This window comes from Herpailurus yagouaroundi, unplaced genomic scaffold, assembly GCF_014898765.1.
Source record: "Herpailurus yagouaroundi ecotype Mexico unplaced genomic scaffold, PumYag 140, whole genome shotgun sequence".
NCBI lineage: Eukaryota > Metazoa > Chordata > Mammalia > Carnivora > Felidae > Herpailurus > Herpailurus yagouaroundi.
In genome coordinates this window covers 7814130-7842117 of record NW_024412395.1, presented here as the reverse complement: position 1 = coordinate 7842117, position 27988 = coordinate 7814130, and the positions used below count along the sequence as shown (strand labels likewise).

At 41.6% G+C, this 27988-nt stretch overlaps 1 non-coding gene across 1 annotated transcript; it reads left to right on the top strand.

The window, feature by feature from the left end:
- The first annotated feature begins 15377 nt into the window (after positions 1-15377).
- Positions 15378-15485, top strand: LOC121031151 (U6 spliceosomal RNA). Its single transcript, XR_005790583.1, has one exon. It is a non-coding gene; the product is annotated as a U6 spliceosomal RNA (small nuclear RNA).
- Positions 15486-27988: the final 12503 nt, after the last annotated feature.

The following is a 27988-nucleotide window of genomic DNA, read 5'->3' as shown; positions in this document are numbered from 1 at the left end:
TTTTTTTTTTTTTTTAGTTTTTAAAATGTTTATTTACTTTTGGGAGACTGAGAGACAGAGTGCAAGCAGGGAAGGGGCAGGGGAGACACAGAATCGGAAGCAGGCTCCAGGCTCCGAGCTGTCGGCACAGAACCCGATGTGGGGCTCAAACCCATGAAGCGTGGGATCATGACCTGGGCCAAAGTAGGATGCTTAATCAACCGAGTCACCCGGGCGCTCTCATTGTTCATTTCTATAAGTATTAGGAATATAAAATAGTTCAGAGTAAAAATCCAAATGCCACCAAGCTGTTTTTCACTTGTGATTCCAGATTGTAGGCAGTCCATTTCCAAACTCCTCTCACTCGACAGGCGCCCAGAGTTGAATTACAAATTACCTGATGTTTTAGATTCACATTTCACAGTGTGATATCGTAACATATTGTAAGAAGAGATGCTACACATGAATTTTTAAATGATTAAAAAGATAGCTCTAGTGATGCAAGACAGGATCTTTATGAAACTAACATTTTCTCAAAATTGGCTCACAAATAGAGATCAAAAAACTTTAGTCAAGTGGAAACTAATTTAGAGTTGTTGCTGCCTAACATCTATACTTTTTGCAGGGAATCTGATGCTATTGCAAACACGACTCATTAGGATTCTAATTCTTACAAGTCAGCTATGGGGTCCAATTCATTACTGGACTGTCATAGCATGTATCAGATAATATTCCACAATATTGTAGTTTGGGGACTGACATGGAAAATACCATACCTATCGACTGAGCTCCAACACCGTGCAGGCATTCTTTATTATTTATTCTTTATTTTCCCCAGCTTTATTGAGAAAAAACACATTTTTTAAATAATTTTTTTTTGTGTTTTAACTTAGAGAGAGCGCACGCTGTGGGGAGAGGAATAGAGGGGGAGAGAGAGAGAGAGAGAGAGAGAGAGAGAGAGAGAGAGAGAGAATCTTAAGCAGGCTTGATGTTCAGTGCGGAGTCCGATATGGGGCTGGATCCCACCACCAGGAGATCATGGCCTGAGCCGAAATCAAGAGTCAGATGCTCAACCAACTGAGCCACCCAGGCGCCCGAGATAACTGACATTTAATATAGTGTAAATTTAAGGTGTACAATGTGTTGACTCGATACATTTACACGTTGCAAAAGTCATTACCACAGCAACATTAGCTAACACCTCTATCCCTTCACGTGATTACGATTTCTTTTCTTGTGGTGAGAACATTTAAGATCTATTCTCCTAGCAACTTGCAAGTATACAGTACAGTATTATTAGCTATAATCAGCATGTGGTACATTAGATCCCCAGAACTTATTCATCTTAAAACCGAAGTTTGTGCCCTTTGACCGACGTTGCCACATTTTCCCCACTCCCCAGTCCCTGGCAACCACCATTCTGTTCTGTTTCTGTGTTTAACTTTTTCAGATTCCACATACATGTGAGATGATAGGAAATCTGTCCTCCTCTGTCTGACTTATTTCACTCGGCATAGCGTCCTGAAGTTTCATCCATGTTGTCGCATGGCTTTTTTTTCCTCATGGCTGAACAATATTCTACTGTAGATGTGAACCACACCTTCTTTATCCTTTTATTTGTTGATGGACACTTAGGTTTTTCTGTACCTTGGCTGTTGTAAATAATGCTGCAATAAACATAGCAGTGCAGATATCTCTTTGAGATCCTGTTTTCATTTCCTTTATACATACCCCAAAGTGAGATTGCCAGATCTTCTAATAGTTGCGTTTTCAATTTCTTACCGAACCTCCACCCTGTTTTCCATTGGGGTGGTGCCGATTTATAGTCTCACCAACGGCGTTGGGGGAGGTCATTGAGGAGATGTGACTGCCTGTTGACCTCTGAGTTGGACCCCAGTGGAAAGAGGCTCCTCACCTCCTCCTCTGCCCTTGGAATATGGGTTCCACTTGCCTTCCCTACTCAGAGGTTCCCCAGGGACATAGCCTGGAGATAGTGATGCCGTGTGGAGAATACTCACACGGCGTGCATGGTATGCTCTATATAAACTTTTAAGGTTTGGTGGATGTGCACAGAGATCTACGCATTTTGCAGCCACCCAGACAAGCCTTATATGTAAGTTTCTTTGCTCGTAAAACCAATACGGAGTGGTCACCTCTTTCTCTGGTCTCTCCCTGCCCTCTTGCACATGAAGGCCAGTTGTAGATCACACCTGGGAAGCTCCTTTGAAGTTTGCAAACCAAAACTTGGTGAGCCAGCCCAGAAATAACACATAGGCCGTGGGCCTGAGACATTGGAGTTGGTCATTGACCTCTGTGAGGGAAAAGGTGGCTAGTATAAGCCTCTTAATAAATTCTCTAGCCTTGGAGAAGAGGCATCCACAGGGGAAATCTCAAGCTGGCCTGTGACCTCTGTTGGGGGAGGGGTGGTCCCTATGTCAGATGCTTGTGGACTACTTTGTGAATATGGGGACACCCTAAAATGTTGGCTGCCTTAGGGGTTCGTTTGAGGAACCCCACAGAGTGTGTTGCAGCACAGAAGGGAAATGCAGGGTCGCACAGGGGGCCGGCCTCTCTGTGGGCAGTTGGGCTGGCCACCAATGCCAGACTAGAGGCTGAAGTTCCAGTTAGAGAGTTGGAAGAGGAGCTCGGGTTAGGGAAAGACCTTTGAGCGCCCACCACTCTTCGGGCTTCTACAGGCTGGTAGGTAAGTTGGGATGGCAGGATAGTAAGTTGGAGGCCTTACTGTGTTGTTCTGAAAAACTCGGAAGGTGCGTGCTGCCGTGGAATTAGATGACGGCACTTCTGGGGTGCCTGGGTGGCTCAACTGGCTAAGCATCCAGCTCTTAATATCGACCCAGGTCATGATCTCCCTGTTCAGGAGTTTGAGCCCCGCATCAGGCTCCGTGCTGATCACACGGAGCCTGCTTGGGATTCTCTGTCTCCCCTTTCTGCCCCTCCCTCACTTGTGATCTCTCTCCCTTTCTCAAAAATTAATAAAATACACATTTACAACAACAACAAAGATCCAGGCACTTGTGACAAAGCCTGATCGGAATGTAAGAGGTGGAGGGGCGCCTGGGTGGCTCAGTCGGTTAAGTCTCCGACTCTTGATTTTGATGCAGTCGTGATCTCACCGTTCTGAGATGGAGCCCGGAGTCTGGCTCTGCACTGACAGCTGACAGCCCTGGGCCTGCTTGGGATTCTCTGTCTCCCTCTCTCTCTGTCCCTTCCCTGTGCATTCTCTCTCTCTCAAGGTAAGTAAACATTAAAAAAAAAAAAAAAAAAAAAGCTAAGAGGTGGAATCTCTGGGCAGATAACAAAAATGAAGAAATGGATGTGTTAATTGATGAAGACACAGACAAAATGCCCTATGCCCTTTCTGGGCCCTAATACAAAGGAACGTTAAATAACAGTTACTCCAAAAAACTTCTGCGAGAAAATTTGAACTCTTTCTCTGTCCCTTCAAGTTGGAAATCTTAGCCTGCCTTTGAAATGTGAACACCCAGGAGATAAACAAAACATCACCCACAGAGACTGAAGGAAAGGAAAGGGAAAATAGTTTAAGTAAACCAACAAACCAAAACTGCTGTAAAAGTTCCCTTGCCCCCAATTCAGTGCGCAGCCTCTGTAAGAAGTCAGTGAACAGCTTTAGCCACGTGGGTGGGGACCTGATTCAAGCTACAGTTTTGAAATCCAAGCTGAATGGATATAGAACGTTGCAGAAGGTTTGTGGAGCAGGGATGTGGAGAAAGGACCTTTATGTGCCATCAAGCTAAGATTGGAATGGATTTATGCAAGCTAAAAAGAGCAAAAAAGTACCCTGGTGCAAAATTAGAATTTGGTTTTCTCTCTGTTAAAAGGACAGTTTTCTGGGGCGCGTGGGTGGCTCAGTCAGTTAAGCGTCCAACTTCAGCTCAGGTCACGATCTCACGGTTTGTGGGTTCGAGCCCCGTGTTGGGCTATGTGCTGACAACTCGGAGCCTGGAGCCTGCTTCGGATTTTGTGTCTCCCCCTCTCTCTGCCCCTCCCCTGTGCTCACGCTCTGTGTCTCTCTGTCAATAGTAAATAAATGTTAAAAAGAAAAAGGGCAGTTTTCTTAGATTATCAACCGGCTCTTAATAAGAAATTGTAAACAAAGGTTTTTCTTTCCCTTTAACGTAACTTGCCTAGAAAACAAAAATTCTGCTTTGTCCTTATCAGGTATTTGATTACTTCAGGAACCTGAGCCTTCTCTACTAAAAGAGCTAGGTGCATGTGACTTTTTATGTATGTTGAATTTCATGGGAAGCATTGTCAAATAAGGAGTGATACTCTTTTCTTTAGGGTATCATTGTATGAAATTCCTCAAAATTGGAGGTGCTCTGCTATAATGTATCGGTCAGTTAAAAAAAATGTCTGTCACAGAAGTTACCAAGTTCCCTTGTCCATTGTATTGTAACGGACTCTCATTAGATTTTTAACCATGGCCATCTTTTGTCATTTGCAGACAGTTACTGTCTCACGAGGATGCTGTGGCAAAGTGATCTTGCAAAAGTGTTTCATCTTCAGGGAGATTGATGGAACAGGCTTGGACAGGTTTCTGATAACTGAGATCCATTTGCCTTCATGTGGGAGGAACGATAATGAACCTTTCAGGTGTTTTCCCCAGGCTACCTGCATGCATAGCCTGGCAATGTGCCGCGGGATGGTGGCTGGAGACTTGTCCCTTCCCTCCTTCCCCACAGTAGTAAAATGGGCCCATTACGTTGACGCTATAATGTTAACAAGCGAAGAATCACCTCTGCTGAAGGGCGTCCTGAAGGGTTTGCTGGAGCATCTGCGAGGGAGAGGATGGGCACTGGACCCACCGGATGTTCGAGGCCCAGGCACTGCCATAAGGTTTTGGGAGCTGTTCGATCAGGGTAAAGTGCATGCTGTCCCAGAAGTTGCGACTGATAAGGTACAAGTCTATTCATCCCCTCCGAGGGTGAAAGAGGTGCGAGACTTTGTGGAGATTTTGGGGTTTTGGAGGATTTTTAATCCCCACCTGGCATAGTACCTCTGTCCCTTATGTCCTGGTTAAAAAGAAAAAACAAACAAACAAACAACCAAACAAAACCAAAAACCAAACAGGCGTGTGTGGGACTGAGGGTTAGAGTAACAAGGTGGTTTTGAGTGACCTAGTGGAATAGGTTCAAGGCCTGGGCAGCTCCCAGGTAGGGCTGTCATTTGAGTTAGATGTGTCTGTGACTCAGGAAGTCATAGGTCAGACACTATGACAGAGACCACAGAAGGGGGAAAATGCCTTCGGATTTTGGCCCCAGCTCTGGAAGGGGGCAGAAGCCCGATATACTCGCCTAGACTGGTAGCTCCTAGCAGTGTACCCGGGGCTCCTCCGGGTAGAACCCGTCACGCAGGAGTCAGCACGGCGGCCGGTCGGGTTGAGCTCACAGCGGTCTGGCTGGTGATGACTCATGAGCTCTGGATATGAATTCTTTGCACTGACAGTTGGGCTGTTCTAAAGGAATGAACCCTGTGGCTTGGACGATAGGAAGCTAAGGGGAACGTGACCATGAATTAGCCTTTGTGGGATCAGAATATGTGGAGAGACATGTTAGTCCATCTGTAGGAGCCTAAGGCAGTCCTTGCTGCCTTATTATGTCCTGTCTCGTAAGACACTGACACCCCCTTGACAGCTAGGAAGCTGATGCTATAGCTCTGGTCTGAGCCCCAGCCGTTGACCCTGTGGTGGATTCAGCAGATGGGGTGCATAGATGGAGTGGCCGCCACAGTGCCCAGGTGAGATGGAGTATTGCCAAGAACGTTGGGTTGCCCTTCAAATACAGTGACTTGGTTAATGTAGTGACAACATGTCCTGTGTGTTTTAGGCAACACCGAGGCAGTTGCCGAAGGAGTCTGGGCCTTCCATTGGAGTTCTCAACCAGCAAGGGATTGGCAAATCGTTTGCACTGACCCAAGTGAGGGTTATGAATATGCCTTGGCTCGTGTGGACACTGCATCTGGCCTCATCCAAGCTGTCCCCTGCTGCCGTGCAGACTAGGGTGCCACCATCGGGGGATTAGGGAAACTGAGTACCATGTGTAGATACCCTCATCTACTAGACTGTGACTGGGGGTCACATTGCAAAGGTCATGAATGTGTAAGTTTGGGCAGAAGAGCATGATGTTGAAGAAAGGTTCCATCTCCCTTGTAACCTGCAAGCAGCAGGTTTGGTAGAAAGGGAAAAGGGAAAATTACAATAGCAGATTAGCAGCGCTTGGGTGACTCAGTTGGTTAAGTATCCAACTCTTGATTTCAGCTCAGGTCATGATCTCACAGCTTGTGAGATCTCGCCCTGCTGAAGGTGCTGAGCTGAAGGTGCAGAGCCTGCTTGGGATTCTCTCTCTCCCTCTCTCTCTGCCCTCTCCTACTTGCATATTCTCTCTTGCTCACAATAAATAAATAAACATTAAAAAAATAGCAGACAACCCCCCCCCCCCCCAGCAGATTAAATTACTAACAGGAAAACCCACCTTGGCTGGGTAGACTAAAGTACCGTCCAGGCTTTAGTACATGTGGATAATTAACCAGTCGGGCCTGTTGCCCATATACCAGGCCATAGACCCCTACTGAGGCATCAAATCCGGGAAAGGTATGGAAGTCACAGGAAACAACTATTGCCTTCACTCTCACAGTGGATCAATGTGCTATGCTGCTGAGAATGTCATGCCCCATCACATCTGGGAAAGGAATTGGCTACTGGAAATTTCAGTGGAGGTCCCTTAGGGATGTTGAGTTAATTTGCACCCCCAAATGAAGGGGAGACTAGTCACTCTCCACCAGGAACCTGTTGTCCTGCTATCAGCTGAACCGATTGAAATGGGCCATTGAAAGAACACGTCCCATTGAAAGAGGGGAGGCGTTGGGAGTCCTGGTCTGGCATGTCCTGTCCCCAGCCCATCTCCTCATGCCTGACAGTGCTACTTCTCCAGGGTCACACATGGTATGGACAACCAGGTCACATTCCTAAAACTGCCAGTCTCCCCCTTCTCAACGCCAGGTGGACACTGTTTTCCACAAATACCATCATTTGGCTGCTGTCTTCCTTCCCTCTGTTGTCCTAAAAGGCATCATGGTACACAAATAAGTCCTTACTAAATTCACTCAGCAAGGATCAAGTGATAGCCAACAAAGCTTGTCCTTATTGAGTGCTGAGATATCTCTAATGAGAAGAGCTGTCCTCCGAAATAGAATGGACTTTGAAGGAGTCACCTGTGCCATCATCTAAACAGAATACTGTGTGTTCATATCTGATGGATTTGCCAACGTCCCATCTTTTAAATCATATGAGGATAAAAGTGAAAGAGTTCGGGACGCCTGGGTGGCGCAGTCGGTTAAGCGTCTGACTTCAGCCAGGTCACGATCTCGCGGTCTGTGAGTTCGAGCCCCGCGTCAGGCTCTGGGCTGATGGCTCAGAGCCTGGAGCCTGTTTCCGATTCTGTGTCTCCCTCTCTCTCTGCCCCTCCCCTGTTCATGCTCTGTCTCTCTCTGTCCCAAAAATAAATAAACGTTGAAAAAAAAAATTAAAAAAAAAAGTGAAAGAGTGATCTTGCCCCTTGGCTTAAGGGACCAAATGAATCAGTGGCTCATATCATGGGGTTCTTAGTGGAAAAAGTTGTCACTGATTTTGAGAGCCACTGTCTTAATCTGTGTTTTCTCTTGCATGTGGCTGTCTTGCTCTGTGATATCTACCTCCAATGCAGCAAGATAGCCACCAAAGGAGCTGCCTCCATGCTAGTGAAACCCCTTGTTGACCACTCAGGACCCACTGTGGAGGAGGGGGACATGCGAGATCATAAGAGCTGGTCACAGAAGGTACAGTGTTGGGGAAGGTCATCAAGAAGACATTACCGCTGGTTGATCTGTGGTTGGACCTGGGTAATGGGAGGCTCTTGTCCTTGGAATATGGGCTCCCCTTGCCTTCTCCACTACCAGAAGCTGCCCAAAGACATGGCTTTGGGATAGTGATGTAGTCCTGAGACCATCTTGATGGTATATATGACTGAACCCAGGTAAAAGCTGTATATAAATGTTTACAATTTGGCAGGTAGGTGTAGAGATCTACTCATCTTGCAGCAACCCAAACCCAACCTTGTACATGAGTTCCTTTACTTATTAGTACTGCTACCTACCAGTCTGGAGTGGCCTGCCACTTTCTTTGGCCTCTGCCTGCCCTCTGTCTATGGGGCCAGTTTCCTATTTCACCTGGGAAGCTCCCTAGGAGTTTGCAAACCAACAGACAATACGTAGGGAATAATATCTTTTCTCCACATCCTGGCCAACATGTGTTATCTCTTGTTTTTTCCTTTTTTTCTTTTTTTTAAAGTTTATTTATTTATTTTGAGAAAGAGACATGGAGGAGGGAAGAGAGAGGAGAGAGAGAATCCCAGGCAAGCTCCGATACTGTCAGTGCAGAGCAGGACACGGGGCTCAAACTCATGAGATCACTACCTGAGCTGAAATCCAAGAGTTGGTAACTCAACCAACTGGACAACCCATGCCCCCCAACTCTTGTTTTTCGTGACAGCCATGTCTGACAGGTGTGAGGTGTTATCTTACTGTGATTTTGATTTGTAGTTCCCTGATTATGAGTGATGTTGGGCATCTTTGATGTGCCTGTTGGCCATTTGGATGTCCTTTTTGGAAAAAATGTCTATTTAGGTCCTCTGTCCTAAAGTCAGATGGTTCGTTGTTATTGAGTTATATGAGTTCTTTCTATATTCTGGATATTAATCCCTTATCAGATAATTGATTTACAAATAGTTTCTTCCATGCCATAGGTTGCCTTTTCATTTTGTTGATAATTTCCTTTGATGTACAGAAGATTTTTAGCTTGTGGCAGTCTCACTTATTAATTTTTTTAAAATTTTGTTGCTTGTGTTCTGGTATCATGTCCACAAAACTTGTTGCCAAGACAAATATTAGCAAACTTTCCTTCTATCTTTTCTTCTAAATGCTTAATGGTTTCAGGTCTTATGTTTAAGTCTTTAACCCATTTCGAGTTAATTTCATGGGTGGTGTAAGATAGGGATCCAGTTTTGTTTTTCTGCAAGTGGATATCCAGTTTTCCCAGCACCACTGACTGAAGAAACCTTCCTTTTCCCCTTGAGTGTTCTTGACTCCCTTGTCACATATTACTTGAGCCACAAACTTTCCAGTCACTCAACTACTTGTCATAACTACCTTATAAGGTAGAAATTATTAGTTATTCCTACTTCACATGAAGTATGGTGAAGCCCGGTGAGTTCACGTAACTTGCCCAGTGTGACACAGATGGTAACTGGCCACACCAGCTTTGCGAGGTTTCTCAGACTCTGCAGCCTGGACTCGCACTATGGTTCTAGTTAAGCAGGGCACAGAGGTCTTTGGCAAATGTCTTTCGTCTGGGAAAAGGTTTCTTATGGCGAAACACACCTAAGTGATGTCAGTTTACAACCAAATGGGCCTTGGAGCAAGCAAAAGACAGCACCACAACACCCTTCTCCCTTAAGCCATTTGTCTGAAAAGGATATTTGTAAATACACTGGGGCTTTGAGGACTGGATCCAGCCTAAACAAGCTGATCTACCATAGTTTTGTGCTGGAAAACGTGAGTGCAGTGGCCACACCATGGGGATTTCCAAGCTGACCATGCAGCTGTTTCCATTAAAAAAAAAAAAAAATCTATGGAAGGTGATGTTTACGATATTGTCTCTGTTATGCTAAAGGATAAGGAATCCCCACTTGCTCTGTTTATATAATTTGGGGGAATCAGAGTACAATTCTTGCCTCTTTCATCTTAAGGCTCTGAAAGGGGTTTAGCATGAATGCTAATGAATTAAAAAAGTGAGGTTATTATCTGTTGGTGGGAATGCAACTTGGTGCAGCCGCTCTGGAAAACCGTGTGGAGGTTCCTCAGAAAATTAAAAATAGACCTACCCTATGACCCAGCAATAGCACTGCTAGGAATTTACCCAAGGGATGAAGGAGTGCTGATGCATAGGGGCAAATGCACCCCGATGTTTATAGCAGCACTTTCAACAATCGCCAAATTATGGAAAGAGCCTAAATGTCCATCAACTGATGAATGGATAAAGAAATTGTGGTTTACAGACACAATGGAGTACTACGTGGCAATGAGAAAGAATGAAATATGGCGTTTTGTAGCAACGTGGATGGAACTGGAGAGTGTGATGCTAAGTGAAATAAGCCATACAGAGAAAGACAGATACCATATGTTTTCACTCTTATGTGGATCCTGAGAAACTTAACAGAAACCCATGGGGGATGGGAAGGAAAAAAAAAAAAGAGGCTAGAGTGGGAGAGAGCCAAAGCATAAGAGACTCTAAAAACTGAGAACAAACTGAGGGTTGATGGGGGGTGGGAGGGAGAGGAGGGTGGGTGATAGGTATTGAGGACCTTTTGGGATGAGCACTGGGTGTTGTATGGAAACCAATTTGACAATAAATTTCATATATTGAAAAAAAAAGTGAGGTTATCTTAGTTCGGATAAGATGAAAGACAAAGAAGTAGAAATATGTCCCAGAAGAATGAATTTACTATTTCTTCTTCTTCTTCTTCCTTTTTTTTTTTTTTTTTTTGCTTTTGACATGAAACCTACAACTCGGTCTTTGGCCATGCCGGGTCGTCTCCGTACACATTTTCTGTGGTGTTTGGGCCTCAGGGGAGCAGTGGCTCCTGTACCTCATACTTGTCATCATGAAATGAATTTTTTTCTCCCAAAAAACACAGCTTGCTGTTCTGGTGACAGTGTCACCAGTGAGCCATATTTCTTAAAAACGTTCACCGAGCTCCTCAGAGGAAATTGTTTATTCTGCTTAGAAGTTTTGCATCAAGATCTTGCCTCTGCCCTGGACAGACTAATCTCTGTCATTATGACAATTTTCACGTACTTATACTTGGTGACAGGTCATAAATTTATGAAGCCAATGGAGATATGGCTCAACAACCTGGTCTTTATCTTCTTTGGGGAGAAAGATGATATGAAACCATGTTAAGCTGAAATTTTTGGAGCAATAAGCGACTCAATTTGAAATAAACATCAGTGAAGGACATAAAGATGCCATGGAACATTTCCACCGAATTGTTTAGGCCACTTTCTTAGTCAAGTCCGAACTACGGCATTATCTATTTTTTCTGCTCAGTGAAGCCAGGCTCACACTTAGAATGGGATTAAAAACAAAAAGATTTCAGGCTTGTACAACCCATATGTTTAGTGCTGGTACTTGAGAAATTAATATATATATACAAAAAACCCAAACATATTCTTTACTCCGAGGCTCCAGGAAAAGCATTAGACTCAAATGAGTGGGCAGCATTACATCAATCTAATTTCAAGATTGATATGGATGGCCAACGAAACCCTGCAGTTCCAAATTGCTTCAAAGAATTTTACCATAATGACTATAATGCAATTTTGATGAGTTACAGATAAATATCAAAAACTAATGGCAAGCAGACAGTTTTGAAAAAGGAATCAGTTGCATCCTTTCATTCAATACCATCTTGGCAATTAACAGTGTAACTTGGTCATAATACGAAGGTGTACTCATTAATTTATCAACTGTCAATTATGTAGAGAGCACAGTATTAGGCACTAGAATTTTTCATTCATTCAACAAATAATTATTGAGTGGTTTCCTGTGCAGAATACTTTTTTGGAGCTGCGGAAATAGCAGTACAACTCACGTGAAATTCCTACACTCGTTGAACTCATGTTCTAATGGAGAAGACGCAAAATAGAACAAATAAATTAAATATAGAGTATGCTTGAAAGTGTTAAGTACTAAAGAAACAATTATATAAAATGGGAAAGAGGATAGAGACTATTGTTATAGGATGGTGAGGAAGCCACCTTTCAGATGGGTTGTCCGGGAAAGACTCTCAGAAAAGGTGATGTTTGAATGAAGACCAGGAAGAAGCCAGGAAACTAGCCACAGGGGTGTCTAGGAGAAGAGCCCATGAGGTAGAAGGAATAGTAAGCGAGGAGGAAACAATGTGCTTAGCATTTGGTGGAAGAGTGAGGAAGTCATGGTCATTTGGTGAATGGCCGAGGAGAGAGTAGTAGAAGACAGAGCCAGAGAGCAAGGGAATGGCCGATAGAGGGTCCCGGAGTCATGCAAACCCTGTCATTATGTCTCGGTAGACTGGGAACCAGTGGAGGGTTTTAGTAGGGAGCTCATCTGATTTATGATTTGGGAGGACCGCTCCGATTGCTACAGCGAGACTGGTGTGCAAAGATGGAACAGATAGCGTCCTCGTATCAATGGACTCACCTTTCATTTGAAAGGCTGCGACAGATATAGGTTCACTGCAGTGGGATAGACGTCACTAGAGAATTCAGTGTGTGATGAGGTTTGAGAGTTAAACTCTTCTCACCCCTTCGACCGCTCCAATCTGGTTTCCACCTCTGTAATTCTGCTGAGATGGTTTTTGTCAAGAACTCTCATGACTTTTGTGTTGCCAAGTTCAATGTCCTTCCTTTTAAATCATCACCATCGCTGATGCCCCAGCCACAGTTGTAACTTCTAATGTTGCCCATCTTGAAATATTCTCTTCTCGGGGCGCCTGGGTGGCGCAGTCGGTTAAGCGTCCGACTTCAGCCAGGTCACGATCTCGCGTTCCGTGAGTTCCAGCCCCGCGTCGGGCTCTGGGCTGATGGCTCAGAGCCTGGAGCCTGTTTCCGATTCTGTGTCTCCCTCTCTCTCTGCCCCTCCCCCGTTCATGCTCTGTCTCTCTCTGTCCCAAAAATAAATAAACGTTGAAAAAAAAAATTTTTTTTTAAATATTCTCTTCTCTACCACTGCAATGTATGGCCCATGTTTGCCTCTTATTTGTCTTTACATGTGCTCACGTGACAAGCGAATCCTTCTCTCCATCATCGGTCCTCAAACCTCTATCGAAGGTTGTCACATTGAACAACTCTAAGGGGCCCACTTACAACAAACTCTAAGGGACTGGTGTTTTTTGGGAGTTGGGAAAATGTTACTTGGCATAGCATGAAATAAAGTATCTCTGTCTTGATCTTTCCCTTGTTTTCGTTTTCTTTCTTTACACAATCTTAATTGTGCAAGATGCTTCAAATAAATTATTATAAGATAGTTTTCTGTGTAACACACTCATAATGTAGTTGATTGCTGGACATCCCCAGTTGGGTGTCTCAAATGTACTTCAAGATTTTTAGGTCTCCAAGTGAACTCAAGGACTTCCCTTCATGCAAGGTCCTCTTCCCATGTTCTGCGATAAATGGATAACACTACCAGTCACCCTGCTAGGCAAACTAGAACCCTTAGAGTCCCCTCTGATATGTCTACTTCTGTACCCTCCAAATCCAAATCCATTATCCAGTCTACTGGCTTATTTCCTCAAGCCGTCGTCATAATCCAAGATACCTTCTTCTCCTGCCCTCTCTTCTTCCAGGAATCCTTTCTCAGACCTACAGTCATAGATAGTTTTCAAAACTCTGATTAAAGTCTTTTAAAATATTGTGATGGATTTCCTTTTTCCCCTGTTTTTACTTGAAAAAAAATATCATTAACTTTAAGTCTCCATTTGTTAAATTTTGTCACTATCTGCCACTACTAATGTATTTTGCTCTGATGCTTTCCTTTATCATTTTTGCATTCCTGTTGTTACTGGCCACTTAAGATTTATGTGAGCAGCTCTGTTACACACAAGGGCCTTTCCACCTAAGAGGCTGCGGTAGATACTGTCATTGATTTAACTCTATCTTTTTCTGAAGCAAGTAACCCCTGAGACACACAAAGTATCCAGAAAGATCTGGAACCTGGCATTTCTGGAAAAACTACCATGATGGAATTTATGTGGAACATTTTAAAATTTAATCAGAATTGAAAAACTTCTGGGCAAAAACTACAATCTGGTATATTTAGGGGGTTGTGTGGAAGGTCCACGGGGACTGCGTGGGTTCCAACTTCATAATGGTGGTGTTCTAAGTGTGTTTTTCGGGACAACTTACACGAGCTCTCCATGTTCCACTTTGTTCTATAAACAAAGTTTCAGTGAATATTACAACATGAGAAGAAATAAATAATAAAGAACTGACATATATCTGATTAACTCTCATTAGATTTTTTAAAAAATTTTTTTAACGTTTATTTATTTTTGAGACAGGGTGAGACAGAGCATGAACGGGGGAGGGTCAGAGAGAGAGGGAGACACAGAATCTGAAACAGGCTCCAGGCTCTGAGCGGTCAGCACAGAGCCCGACGCGGGGTTTGAACTCACAGACCGCGAGATCATGACCTGAGCCGAAGCCGGATGCCTAACCGACTGTGCCACCCAGAAGCCCCGGTCTCATTAGATATTTAGTTCTGCGACCTGCACTTCTGATACTATGTTGCTTTAATTTCCCTTTCAACAAATGTCCTCACTGGCTAAAGACACGGCTGCTTCAATTTTATTTATTTTGACCTTTTTCCTGTGTATTTATTTATTTTGAGAGAGAGAGAGAGCGCACATGCAGGGGAGGGTCAGAGAGAGAGAGAGAGAGAACCCCAAGCAGGCTCTGCGAGGTCAGTGCGAGAGCCCGAAGTGGGGCTCACACCCACGGACTGTGCGATCATGGCCTGAACTGAAATCAAGCGTCAGACACTTAACCAGTTGAACCAACCCAGGCATCCCAACTGCTTCTTTGATTTTAGACATGGTAGACTGTTCTGGTCTATAAAGCCTTTCTCTGCCGGCGTGTGGTGAGCTCAGCGTAACAGGTGTACGTAAAATAACGCAGACCAAATAGGTGACAAACTAGACAATATTCTCTTTCCCAACAAGGAGGGAAAGAAGGCCCGACACCATCACCTGCCATTAGAAGAGCTGTCTGAATCACTACGAGGTATTTCCGAGTCTACCACCATGTTTTGGCATCTATTGGGAAAGCTCTCACTGCAAACAAAAGGTTAATAGTTTTGCTTTTCCAGCTGTTTCACTGGGGCCAGATGTCTGAGTAGCTCAAAATACTTAGCTGCATATTAGGGCCACACAATCTGCTGCTGCTTGTCAGGAGAGCTGTTAACTTCTGTAGAATGTCGCTCTGAATGCCATTAAAGTTTGAATTAAAATAAATTTGCTAAGTGGCTTGTTTATTGGTGCGGGGACAAGAATTAGTCTAACGGAAGCAAAAGCACATGATTTCCTTTCTACCTGATCTGAGGGACACTCTCGGGCTTGATACCGACCCTCTCCGCCCTCTGTGTTCCCTGGCTGGCTTTAGCAGTTCTGCAAGTTGCCTGCACAATGCCGTATGCATCCCCAAACCTTCTCTCCACGTGGGATCTTATACGATGGAAAGAATTCTTGGAAAACCCGTTAGGGGTTTATGCTCATCGAGAGTACTGTTGTGTGCTCGCTTCGGCAGCACACGTGACTAAAATTGGAACGACGCAGAGAAGACTGGCAGGGTCCCTGCGCAGGGGTGACACATAGATTCATGAGAATAGTGTCATAACAGTGAACGATTATCTACTGTCCTACAGATTATAAATGATAAGATGCCATGCATGTCTTAGATTTGGACAATCTAAGTTCAAAGTCAAATTTAAGTCAAGTTTGAGTTTAAATTTAGTGCTTAGCTCTTTACGTACTGTATCTGCAGGCCACATCTCACATCTGGCCCATTTGCGTACATTGCTCTCTCATTTATTCCTTATAATTATTGCAAGAGGCAGTTATATTTGCTATCTTCATTCTCGTGAAGGGGAAACTGAGACGAGGTACTGGTGACGCTGGGATTTAACTGTAACTTAGTTAACTAATTCCATGGGCCAAGAGTTTTGTATTGTTTCTTGCTTGGATCAGTACAGATTGCTTCCTCTGTGGCAACTACTGAAAACCGCACAAATAAAGGTTTTGGTGCTGCGACTGGCAGAGAAGGCGGGAGCATTTCGGAGTTCAGTTCCTAGCTGAGCGAGGGCCTGGGGGCCTGAGGAAGCAGCCTAGCTTCGAGGAGGTTCTCAGGATCAACACCTTCTTTCTGCCTTCTCAATGTGTTTGGCAATTGCCACAGTGAACAGTTCCTGTCATTTTCACCTAAGATATCTTTGAATTAGTCCCATAAGCTGTTTACACATATTGATGCCATACGACTTGCCCCTTTTCAAAAGAGAAAAATACAAAACTTGTTTTTTTTTTTTTAAATTAACATTTATTTATTTTTGAGAGAGACAGGCAGAGTGAAAGTGGGGAAGGGGCAGAGAGAGAGGGAGACACAGAATCTGAAGCAGGCTCCAGGCTCTGACCTGTCAGCACAGACCCTGACGTGGGGCCCGAAATCATGAAACCTGAGATCATGACCTGAGCCGAAGTCGGAAGCTTGACCGTCGAAGCTGATGGAGCCACCCAGGGGCCCCAAAACTCGTAACCTTGAAACAAAATTATTCCTGTAGTACTGTGGAATGTTGGGAGCTTTCATTTTATTTTTAACAAGAAAATTTGCATTTCATGGGAAAGGGAGAGCGTGTGTGTGTGTATGTGTGTGTGTGTGTGTGCATGTGCATGCCCGCACATACACACATCCATGATGGTCTTGCTAATTATGAAAAATTATTTTTACTTAATTAGTTTGCTTAACTATAGAAAATGATCTTGCAAAGATACACGCACTATCCACCTTTTACCAAAGAACTTCAGAAAACTGAATTAATGTATCTAACTAGCATTTTGTTTGCATTCTTCTATCTTCTCTATGTTCTTCCTTAATAATCAAGTGTAGCATAAAATAAGAACCCTGCCTCTGTTGACATAATTTATAGAAATGTATTAGGATGGCTAAACTGACACATTATCTTGTATTTTATGTGGATATTAAGGTATTCAGAGCCTTAGGAAAAGTGATAAAGAGGGAAAGTAAGATCGGGACAGACTAGGACTTAACTAAGAAATTTTCGAAACAATGCAAAGAGTGCACAACTGTGCTAAAATCAATAGGGGGTGCGATTTCATTAGAAGTGTCATATTTCAAGAACTCTTAATACCGGTGTTCCATTTCTCATTTAAATATATCTAAAGTCTTCTAGGTCCAGATGAATGAGACAGAATAAGGAAAATCTTCCTTATGTCTCCCAAACAAAAAGGAAAGGTAGCTAAAAATGTATTTTTATGTTAAATGACATACGTAGACTTACCTTAAAAAAGGGAAGAGGAAATCTCCACTGATACCTAGGATAAATAGAAAATAACTTTAAATATCTACGAGAGGGGGAAGAAGACAGATTTTGCTCAAAGTAATAGCAATTAGATTGACAACAGGCTTTTTATCATTAAAAAAAAATAAGGTCAATAAACTGTCATCTTTAAAGTATCCAACTTGAGGGGCGCCTGGGTGGCGCAGTCGGTTAAGCTTCCGACTTCAGCCAGGTCACGATCTCGCGGTCCGTGAGTTCGAGCCCCGCGTCAGGCTCTGGGCTGATGGCTCGGAGCCTGGAGCCTGTTTCCGATTCTGTGTCTCCCTCTCTCTCTGCTCCTCCCCCGTTCATGCTCTGTCTCTCTCTGTCCCAAATATAAATAAACGTTGAAAAAAAAATAAAGTAACCAACTTGAGAGTGCTTAGACTAGCTATGCCATTATACTGCCTGGAAGGTGTCAGAATAAAGTCAAGGCATGTAAGAGATACAAAGTCTATGAAAGTTTATTATCCACATGAAAGTTTATTATCCATCGACCCATCTGGAAGAAACCACTGAGGATGTAGCTAAGGAGGAAAACATTGAATCTAGCTGGGAAAAGTGAGGTTCAAATGACACTGTAACCACAAAAAGTTCAAACAGGTGATATTAGTTTCCCATCGCTGCTTGTAACAAATACCCACAAGCTTAGTGATTCAAAGCCACAAATTTATTGTCGCCAAATCTGGAGGTCAGAAGTTTAAAATTGTTCTCACTAGGCTAAAATCACGGTGTCAGCGGGTTTGATGTATTTCAGATACCTTGAGGAGAGTACACTTTCTTGCCTTTTTCCATCTCTCAAGGCTACATGCATTTTTTTTTTGGGCTCATGGCTCTTTTCTTCATCTTTAGAGCCAACTAAAGTAGCATCTTGAAATCTCCATTTTCTCCCTCTGCTTTCCACATTTCCTTGTCTGACTCTCTGGCCATCGTCTTTCCCTTCGAAGGACACTTTTGATTTCTTTGAGCTCACACAGATAACCCAGGAAAAGCTCTCCACTTGGAATCCTCTAACTTAATCACATGCTCAAAGTCTCCTTTTTTGCCATGTATGGTAACATATTCTCAGATTCCAGGGAATAGAACACAGATATTTTAGAAAGACCCTTTATTCCATTTGCCACACAGTGATGAAGCTAAAAAATCAAATACTGTAGAAGTAAAAGAAAGACAGTAGTTTCATTTTTTTAGAATAAAACAAGGGAGAGCAGCAATATTAATCATCTAATAAAAAAAGGATCAAATTAATTTTAAAGAAAATAGAGGGCAGAAAATTATACAAAGACAAAAATGCACAATTGAGAAATTCAACAAATGAAAGGGTTGATCACTTGAAAAGACTAATAAGTTTGACAAACTACTGGCAAGACTAACCAAGAAAAAGTGTTTAATGCACAAATCCCCCATAACGGAAAGCACATACATGAAAAGTTAATACAAGGATATTGTAAACAACTCTATGTAAATCAACTTGAAAAAACAGAAGAAATAAAAGAAATCTTAGGAAAATGCAATTTAACAAAACACATCCGAGAAAAAATAGAAACTCTGAATAGTCCTAGATCTATGTTATAAATTTAATTCATAATTAATGGGAGAGAACTACCCAAATCCTTCTCAAAGTCCTGAATGAACTTGAAACCAAAGCCTTTCAAAATATTACAAGACAAAATTACTAGCTAATTTTTCCCATAAACATGTAAAAAACCCTGGTGCAAAAAAAAAAAAAAAATCCAGAGATATACTAATAGGATAATACATCAAAAATAAGTGAGTTTTACTCCAGGAATACAAAGTAGGCTTAACATTTGAAAATCAAACAGTGTAATTCACCATAAAAATGAGAAATTTATTTGATCATTAAAAAATTAATGTTTACTTATTTTTGAGAGAGAGATAGAGCACAAGCAGGGCAGGGAGAGAGGGAGACACAGAATCCAAAGCAGGTTCCAGGCTCCAAGCTGGCAGCACAGAGCCTGATGCAGGGCTTGAACCCACGGACTGTGAGATCATGACCTGAGCCTAAGTCGGATGCTTAACTGACTGAGCCACCCAGGCGCCCCTGTTTGATCATTTTAACAGTTGTGGAAAGTGCATTTGATATAAATTAACACCTATTCGTGATGGGATTGTGTACTTAGAAAATCCAAAAAAGGCTAAAGATAAATTATTAGTAATTGAGTAAATTCAGTAAGGTCACTGGATTTACTCTCAATACTTTGTATAATTTGTAAACATATATTGCCACAAACAATTGAAAGATAAAATTTTAAAAATGGATATCACTTATAGTACCAGAAAGCAACTCTAGAAATAAATCTAGAAGAGATTTGGAAGACATTGACACAAAGAACTATAAAATATTACTGAAGGGAATTACAGAACATCTAAATAAAAGGAATGACATTTCATGTTTAGGGATTAAAGGCTCAATGAAATATTGGTAGGGCTTCCTAAAAGTCAGCCCATTGATTTATTACAATTTCAACTAAAATCTAAGCTGAATTTTTTTTTTTTTGGTGAAAAATTTCACAATGATTTTAAAATGTGTATGGAACTAAAGAAGACCAAGGAAGGTGAAATTAATCTTGGAGAAGAACAAGTTAGGCAACTTACCTTTGTAGATGTCAGCATTTATTATATTATAGTAAGGGAGGCACTATGGTATGAATGTAAAAAAGTACGCAAATAGAACAATGAAGGAGAAAGTAGTAGATTGTCTAACGAATAATGTTATGTCAATAAAATATCTATATAGAAAAAATGATCCGAACCTCTGTTTTACACCATGCATGGAAATTAGTTTGAGGTGGCTTGTAAATCTAATATGAAAGGTAACACAATAAAGTCTATAGAAGATTACATATGAGGATATTTTTATCATCTTCCAGCAGACAAAGTTTTCTTAAATAGGACATGAAAAGCTCTGATTATAAAGGAAATGACTGGTAGCTTTGATTGTAGTAAAATTAAGACTCTGTGCTCCTCAGAACATATTCTTAAGGCTGTGAGAATCAACCGCCTTCAGAGAGTCCTGGATTTCTAGCAGTCACTAAAAAAAGGCAGACGATGCAATTTAAAATTGAGAAAAAGACTTAAAAGTCACTCGCTAAAAAGTCTGCTACAATTGCCAGTAAGCATGAAAACGTGTACATGATTAGCTATCATAGAAATAAAAACTATACTACAATCGGATGCTATCACCTATGTATCAGAATGACTATAATTGAAAACAAAACCAAAACAATTCTTTAATACTAAAATAGTTCTTTAGTACGAAAAGGGTCTCATATTGCTTGTGGGAGTGTAAATTGGTACAGTCCCTTGGAAATCTGTTTTGCAGTATCCACTAAAGTTCAATGCTTGCATACTGTATGGCCAACAGTTCCAGCTCAAAGTATGTACCCAAAAGAATGGCCCGCACATATTCATGAAAAGTTATATAGAGACGGATGGGTGTATCTATACAGTAAAACCTTGGTATGTGAATAACTTGTTCTGTGAGTGTTCCGCGAGACAGGCAAACATTTCTAATAAATTTGTTTTTATATTTTTTAATGTTTACTTTTGAGAAAGAGAGAGACAGAGCGTGAGTGGGGGAGGGGCAGAGACAGAGGGAGACACAGAATCGGAAGCGGGTTCCAAGTTCTGAGCTGTCAGCACAGAGCCCAATTATGGGACTCGAACCCATGAGCCGTGAGATCATGACCTGAGACAGTTGGACGCTTAACCGACTGAGCCACCCAGGGGTCCCTAAATTTTAACTTGATAAGTGAGAGATATCTTGCAATACAAATAGTATGTGATGCCGAATGTCACAGGATCACAACTGAGCCAATGGATCTTGAATTTCGCTTTGATATACAAGTGCTTTGGATGTTTCCGGAATGAATTATGCTCACAAACCAAGGCTTCACTGTATGTCTATACTCATAGCTGCAATGTTTATGTTAGTCCAAAGTGGAAATAACCCAAATGTTTATCAGCACAAAGGCAGGTAAGTAAATTTTGGTATATTCATTTGTTTTCTTAATTTCCGTTTCCTTTAAAAAAATTTTTTTTTAAAAAGTTTATTTATTTTAAGAGAGAGGGAGAGCACAAGCAGGAGAGGGGCAGAGAGTGGGGAGAGGGAGAGACAGAGTGCCAAGCAGGCTCTGCACTGTCAGTGTGGAGCCCTACACGGGGTTCAAACCCAGTAACTGTGAGATCATTACCTGAGGTGAAATCAAGACGCAGATACTCAACCAACTGAGCCACCCAGGCACCCCCTTAATTCCTATTTCTCATATTAGCATTATTATAGCAGCTTCATTTTGGTTAGAATACACCAGCTTTTTCCTTTTTTAATAACCTTACACACAAATAATTTATTATTTTTGATATATGTAATTTAAGCTAATTTATACATACATTATATACATATATATAATATATGTAACTAATTTTGACTTGGTTTTATTTTTTTGCAATCTGAGAATCTCACAATTAAAGCATGTCAATTTAAAAATTTACATAAAGTAAGTAAGTTTTAATAAGAATTCAAGGATTTAAGGACATCTCTCCAAAACGGATATGGCATGTGATGAATATGATATTATAATTCTAAATAAAAATATTTACCCAATCCATGCTATAAGCAAAACAAGAAAAAACAAAAAGATGATTCAACAGCAAAATATGGAAGGAGAAGTATCAAAATTATTGGAAGGAAAAAAAGAGAGCATATTTATGACATCAAGTAAGGAATATATTCTTCAAGAAGAAAGTAAAAAGAAAAATCTCTATTCAAGGAAATATTGTTTAGTCTGATTGCATAAAAAATTAGCATTTTATAGCAACAAAAATAGTCACAAAAAGATGCCATAATCAAATGACAGGAAATATGGTCAATTAGGAAAATCAATTTAGAATGTATATAATATTCAGAATTTGTGATGGGAATGTAAATTAGAATAAAATTTGAAGAAGTGGAGCATCTGGTGGCTTAGTCCACTGAGTGCCCAACTCTGGATTTCAGCTCAGGTCATGATCTCATGGTTTGTGAGTTCGAGCCCTGCATTGGGCTCTGTGCTGACAGTGTAGAGCTTGCTTGGGATTCTCTCTTTCCCTCTCTCTGCCCCTCCCCAACTCTGTGCACGTGCGTGTGTGTGTGTGTGTGTGTGTGTATGTATAAAGATTATACATACTATATAAAGAATATATTTGTATACACACACAAGGAGTGTATATATAAATATAAACTCCCAGTACAAGTGCATGGATATTTATTACAGCAATACTTGCAAACAGAAAAGAGACTATATGACCAAAACATTCTTCAAAAAGACAAATTAAATACAATTAGATATTACGTTAAATAGGGGCACCTGGGTGGCTCAGTCAGTTAAAATGTCTGACTTTGGCTCGGGTCATGATCTTATGGTTCATGAGTTTGAGCACTTAGGGCAGGCTCTGTGCTGACAGCTCAGAGCCCAGAGCCTGCTCTGGATTCTGTGTCTCCCTCTTTTTTTGCCCCTCCCCTGTTCGTACTCTGTCTGTCTCTCTCTGAAAAATAAATAAGCGTTAATGTTAAATACAATGTAGTATCTATATATCAGATAATAGAAAACATTTATCTCAATAGGTATACAAAGATAAGTATCCAAGCATATTTTGAATGCAGCAGGATGTATGCAGTGATCACATTTATATAAATAAACACGCACACACATTCAATGTGCGAATTTGTTAAACCAATGCAAAGCACCCTTTTCGAAAATTAGTGTGTGTGTGTGTGTGTGTGAGTAAAGCTATAAAAGTGGGTTGATGGTAGAGATTGCTTCTGATCACCAGGGCTGAGAAATAGGAAGGGGATAGGGAAAATGACATAGGGTATGCCGCTAAATTAAGATTTACTTCATTTCTAAAAATTAGTTTTCTTTTTCAAATTTTAAACATTTGAAGCAAATATTAAAGAATTGTAAATGCTTACAATTCTTGGTGGCATAATTCATATGTGAGAATTTCGTTGTCCAATATGTTATAAAAGTGCTATGGAAGGCTTTTTAATTGGTGAGATAAATAGGTCCATTTAGGTGGCCAGGAGTGTTGGCGAAGTGATTTGGAGACCAAATGAAAAGTCGACTCGGGACCCTGATAAAAGAAGTTAGCAACTCATGCTGGAACAAAGGTACAAAGACCCTAGGGAGATACCACTGAAGATTTGCATTTATTATCATGTTTCTGCATTTGAGTTAGAGGAGGGGAAAAGAGAGAAGGGCCGTGGTCGGTGACAATCATTCTTTTATTCATCTATTCATTAACTCAAAAAGGACTTACGGAGCAAGGGCTAAGTATTGCATATTGTCCTAGCTGCCGTCAGTTCACACAGGAAAGTTTCCTTCCGTCTCAAAGAAATGTGGCGAGCCCTCTACTAATAAATGCAAATGGCCACTGTAGTACAGGAGAAAGAATGTCTGTGGGTATTGGAGAAGATCTCCCATTCTGGAAAGATCTCATGTTTTGAAAGATGAGGCATTATGGGGAGAGTGGAAGGTAGCTGCAAACCACTACATGCAAAGAGATGGGGAAATGGGGCAGGAATGATCAGGGACATTTGGGTCACTAAATTCATCTTGTCCTGTTCAAGCAGAGTGTTTTGTGAGAACCAGCCGATCAGAGGCTGTAAATCAGCATGAGGCCTCATTGCCAAGAGCCCTTTAGACCGTTCTTCGTTGTTATGGGTGATTGGATGCCATCTAAGCATTTCCAGACTGGGAACGATATAACAATTACTGTTTTGGAAACAGAATCCAGTCAGCTGGGCAGAGGAAAGAACAGAGGCCAGACACAGAAAGATACATGAGGCTGCTAAAGAAAACCATAGACTAATAAGATAGAAGTAGTGTGGGTGGAAAGGAGGGGAGAATTTAAAAATGAAAGTGGTATAGAATGGGGAGATTTGCTGGCGCTTTGCATACGGGAAGGCAGGGAGCAGAGAGGTGATAATGACTGAATTTTCATTAGGCATCAGATAAGCACTTTTAAGTCATCCAATGATGTCCAGTTGGCAGGTGGAAATAGGAAAACCAATTATGGGTCTTCATCTGCCTATGAATTTCAGGAAGCCTGTATTGAAGCCAGTTCCCCTTTTAGTCAGGAATCCCATTTGGGCTAATAAGCTTCAGAACTACGGTTTACTTCGTGTCATGGCTTTGGCTGTGGCAGGAAAGTTTATTTACTGAACTGGAAGTTATTCTCCTGAAGTACAATCAGTATGGATGCACATCTAAGGGGAACTCTTTCTCTTTCGACAGCATTACCACAGAGTGAAAATTTCCACACAGAACTGGACAAATATTAATGTAGGAAGACACTGAGGAAGCACACTGATTGGTTTACTGGAAAGGGTCTGATTCAGATAAACTAATACATGTGGACAGTCTCAAATATAATGACCTTCTCCGCTCTTAGAGTGTCATGATATGAAAATATTCCATGGCCATTCAGACAGCAATCACTTGCACGCGCAAGGTTTTTAAAAAAGAAAAGGAAAACCTAACGCCTTTGACACCTGGAAGCATGATTTTAAATAGTTGAGGAAATGATCAACCTAAAGTAGGAAGAGCCAAACTGGGGACTAGGTGCTGAGTCATCACTTTTTCCCATTTTGGGAAGTCAGAGGGTGTCACTGAGTGTTTGCTGGTCACTTGTTTACGCCAAGAAATTGATTACTTCCTTTGCCTGAAGTTAAAGAGCTCTGAAGACACTTTGTCGAGATCTGATGTTTTGAGAACACTTAACAATCATGGGCTCAGAATTGCTTGAACACATAGTCATTGGTCATGCTCTAACTCAGAGCCAGGGTAGAGAATTTGAAAAATGAAATCCAATTGTCAATTTATACAATATGCCTGCAAGTTCTTGAATATCCAATTAAATTGCTAGCTCAACTATGCTTCCTCTAGCAAAAAAAAAAAAAAAAAAAAAAAAAAAGGATTCTCATTTCCTGAATCCCAATGACATTTTTTTTATCCCCTTGTAAGATGCCTTATTTAGAGAAACACAGCGTGAACTTGTATATTCATCTATTCTGTAACGGTTCACAGGACTGGTCACTTTGCCCTGGGAGAGGGTGGAAAATCAGAAGGAAGTGGATAGTCCCATGTCAATCACTGTAAGAATAAATTATACTTGAGAACAAGGTAAAAGAAAGCTAGATTAGCCTTGGTCAGAAGGAATCCAGGCAAATAGACCCACCCATAACTTCCATCTCTGTCAAAAAGGCCGTTTTACTCTTGTTGCTATTATGCCAGCACTGGATGCCCACTGTCAGAGGCTGGATGATGCTAGCTGGGTGAAACATTTTGTCAGATTGTGGCTGAGTCCCTTTTCCATGGTAGATGCTCCCTGCTGGGCGTTAACATGTGATACAAAGGCCTTCATACTTTGTGCCCACTCTCATGTCTCCACCTCAGACTTCCTTGTCCTTAATCATCTGATTGTTCCCTCTAAAGGCACTTGGTCAGTTGACCAGCTCATTGGCCACTGGTCATGAATTCACATATATTCTAATATCTGGATATTTCTCCTTCCACACAAGACATATGACCACTTTATGCTGTTCCAAGCTCTGCCCATCCATAGTATTTTCTGTTACTACTTTGGATTGAGGTCATCCTTAAGTGAAGTTCAATGCAATTATAGTCCATTTTTATCTAGCCACCAAACTTCTCAACTTATCTTTGACTTTCAACAGTTTGATTAAAATGTGTACTGGTGTGGATCTCTGGGTTTACCTAAGTAGAAGTTGTTGAGCTTCTTGGATTTGTATATCTATGTATTTCCTCAAATTTGGGAAGTTTTCAGCCATTATGTTTTCAAATAATTTCTCTGGCTCTGTCTTTACTCTCCTACAATGCCCATCATGTGTCTGCCAGCTGGCCTGAATCTGTCCCATATATTGAATTTTTTAAGCTCCAATTTTCAAAATAATTTATATCTCCTTTTTGATATTGTTTTTTGTTGATAGGCCATTTCCCCTTATTTCTTTCAGTTCTTTGTGTTCTCGTTGATGTTTAGCATGTTTGAGACAGTTGTTTTAAAATTTTTCTTTACTAAATCTCATGCATATGTGTCTTCAGTGATGGTTTCTGCTTTAGAACGCAAAACAAAATCAATGTGAAGAGAAGGACATTGTGGTTTTTTTTTTTTAATGTTTACTTAGTTATTTTGAGAAAGAGAGAGAGAGTGAGAGTGCAAGCAGGGGAGGGGCAGAGAGAGAGAGAGGGAGAGAGAGAATCCCAAGCAGGCTCTGTGCTGTCCGCATGGAGCTTGATCCCACAAACTGTGAGATGGGGACCTGAGCCGAAATCAAAAGTCAGACACTTAACTCGTTGAGGCACCCAGGCGCCCGTGTTCCGTTTTGTTTTTAATTGAGGTATAATTGACATATTTGGGGAGTAAAACATAAAGATTTGACATTTGTATATTACAAAATGGTCACCACAATTAGTTAACATCTGTTATCATACATAGTTACATTCTTTTCTTGTGGTATCTTTTAAGATCCACTGTTGCAGTAAGTTTCAAATATGCAATACAATAATGTTAACTATAGTCACTGTGTTTTACATTACGTCCCCAGCACTTACTGACTTTATAACTGGAGGTTTACTTCCGTCTTCCCCACCATATACATGACTGCTTTTCAATGCGTTAATTTCTCGAAGAATTTTACCTCAGCTCTTCCGGGCCTTCGGTGTTCTAACGCATTTCTCTGCCATAGTCCCTTGCCTTCATATATCTGTAGGTTTAGTCTCTCCGCCGTTTCCACACAACGTGCTACCCATCACTGCCTGCTGCGGCTTCCACCAGCTATGCCACTGTTCCTATCTGACCTCCAGGTCAGGTGAGACTGGAATCAGTACCCTGGCAGTCCCAAGGGAGACTAGAACATACTAAAAAATTCCAGTCTGCTCCTTTCATCCAGAGAGAAAGAATGGAGACTTAAGCCACTTTCTCCTGACCATGCTGTGCTGGCCCAGAAAGGGGATGGGGCAAGGCGAATGAAATCACCGAAAATTTCCAAAACTGGAACAGGTTCAGCTCCTCCCCCCATCAGAGCAGTTGTCTTTATTTCTGCCAAGAACACTTTTTTTCAGAACATTGCAGATATCTTTCTTATCTTTTTGTTCTCAACTCAGATGACATACCTTCAGAAGGTCTTTCTTGACCACCACAATTAAGGTAGCTGTTGTTTTTTTTATTTGCTTCAGCTAACTTATCTGTTGCTTATGTTTCTCCCCTATTCAGATATTAGGACAACAGTGACAACAATAGTAGCACTGAGAAGTGACTGTGGCTTCCTCTGATCTCAAAGGTGCTCATCTAAATTTCAGTTCTTGGGGCGCCTGGGTGGCGCAGTCGGTTAAGCGTCCGACTTCAGCCAGGTCACGATCTCGCGGTCCGTGAGTTCGAGCCCCGCGTCGGGCTCTGGGCTGATGGCTCAGAGCCTGGAGCCTGTTTCCGATTCTGCGTCTCCCTCTCTCTCTGCCCCTCCCCCGTTCATGCTCTGTCTCTCTCTGTCCCAAAAATAAATAAACGTTGAAAAAAAAATTAAAAAAAAAATTTCAGTTCTACTGGAAGTTGGCATAGCAGGGGACACACAGGCATCTAATTCTCACAGCTGGGATTTGGAGTTATTGTATTCTGCCATGAGGAAGTCAGGGAGGTTCTTTTTATCCCAGTCGGTGAAGCTAAGTTTATAGGTTTCATAAATTAGTTTGTATACATCAATTTTTATTTAAAATA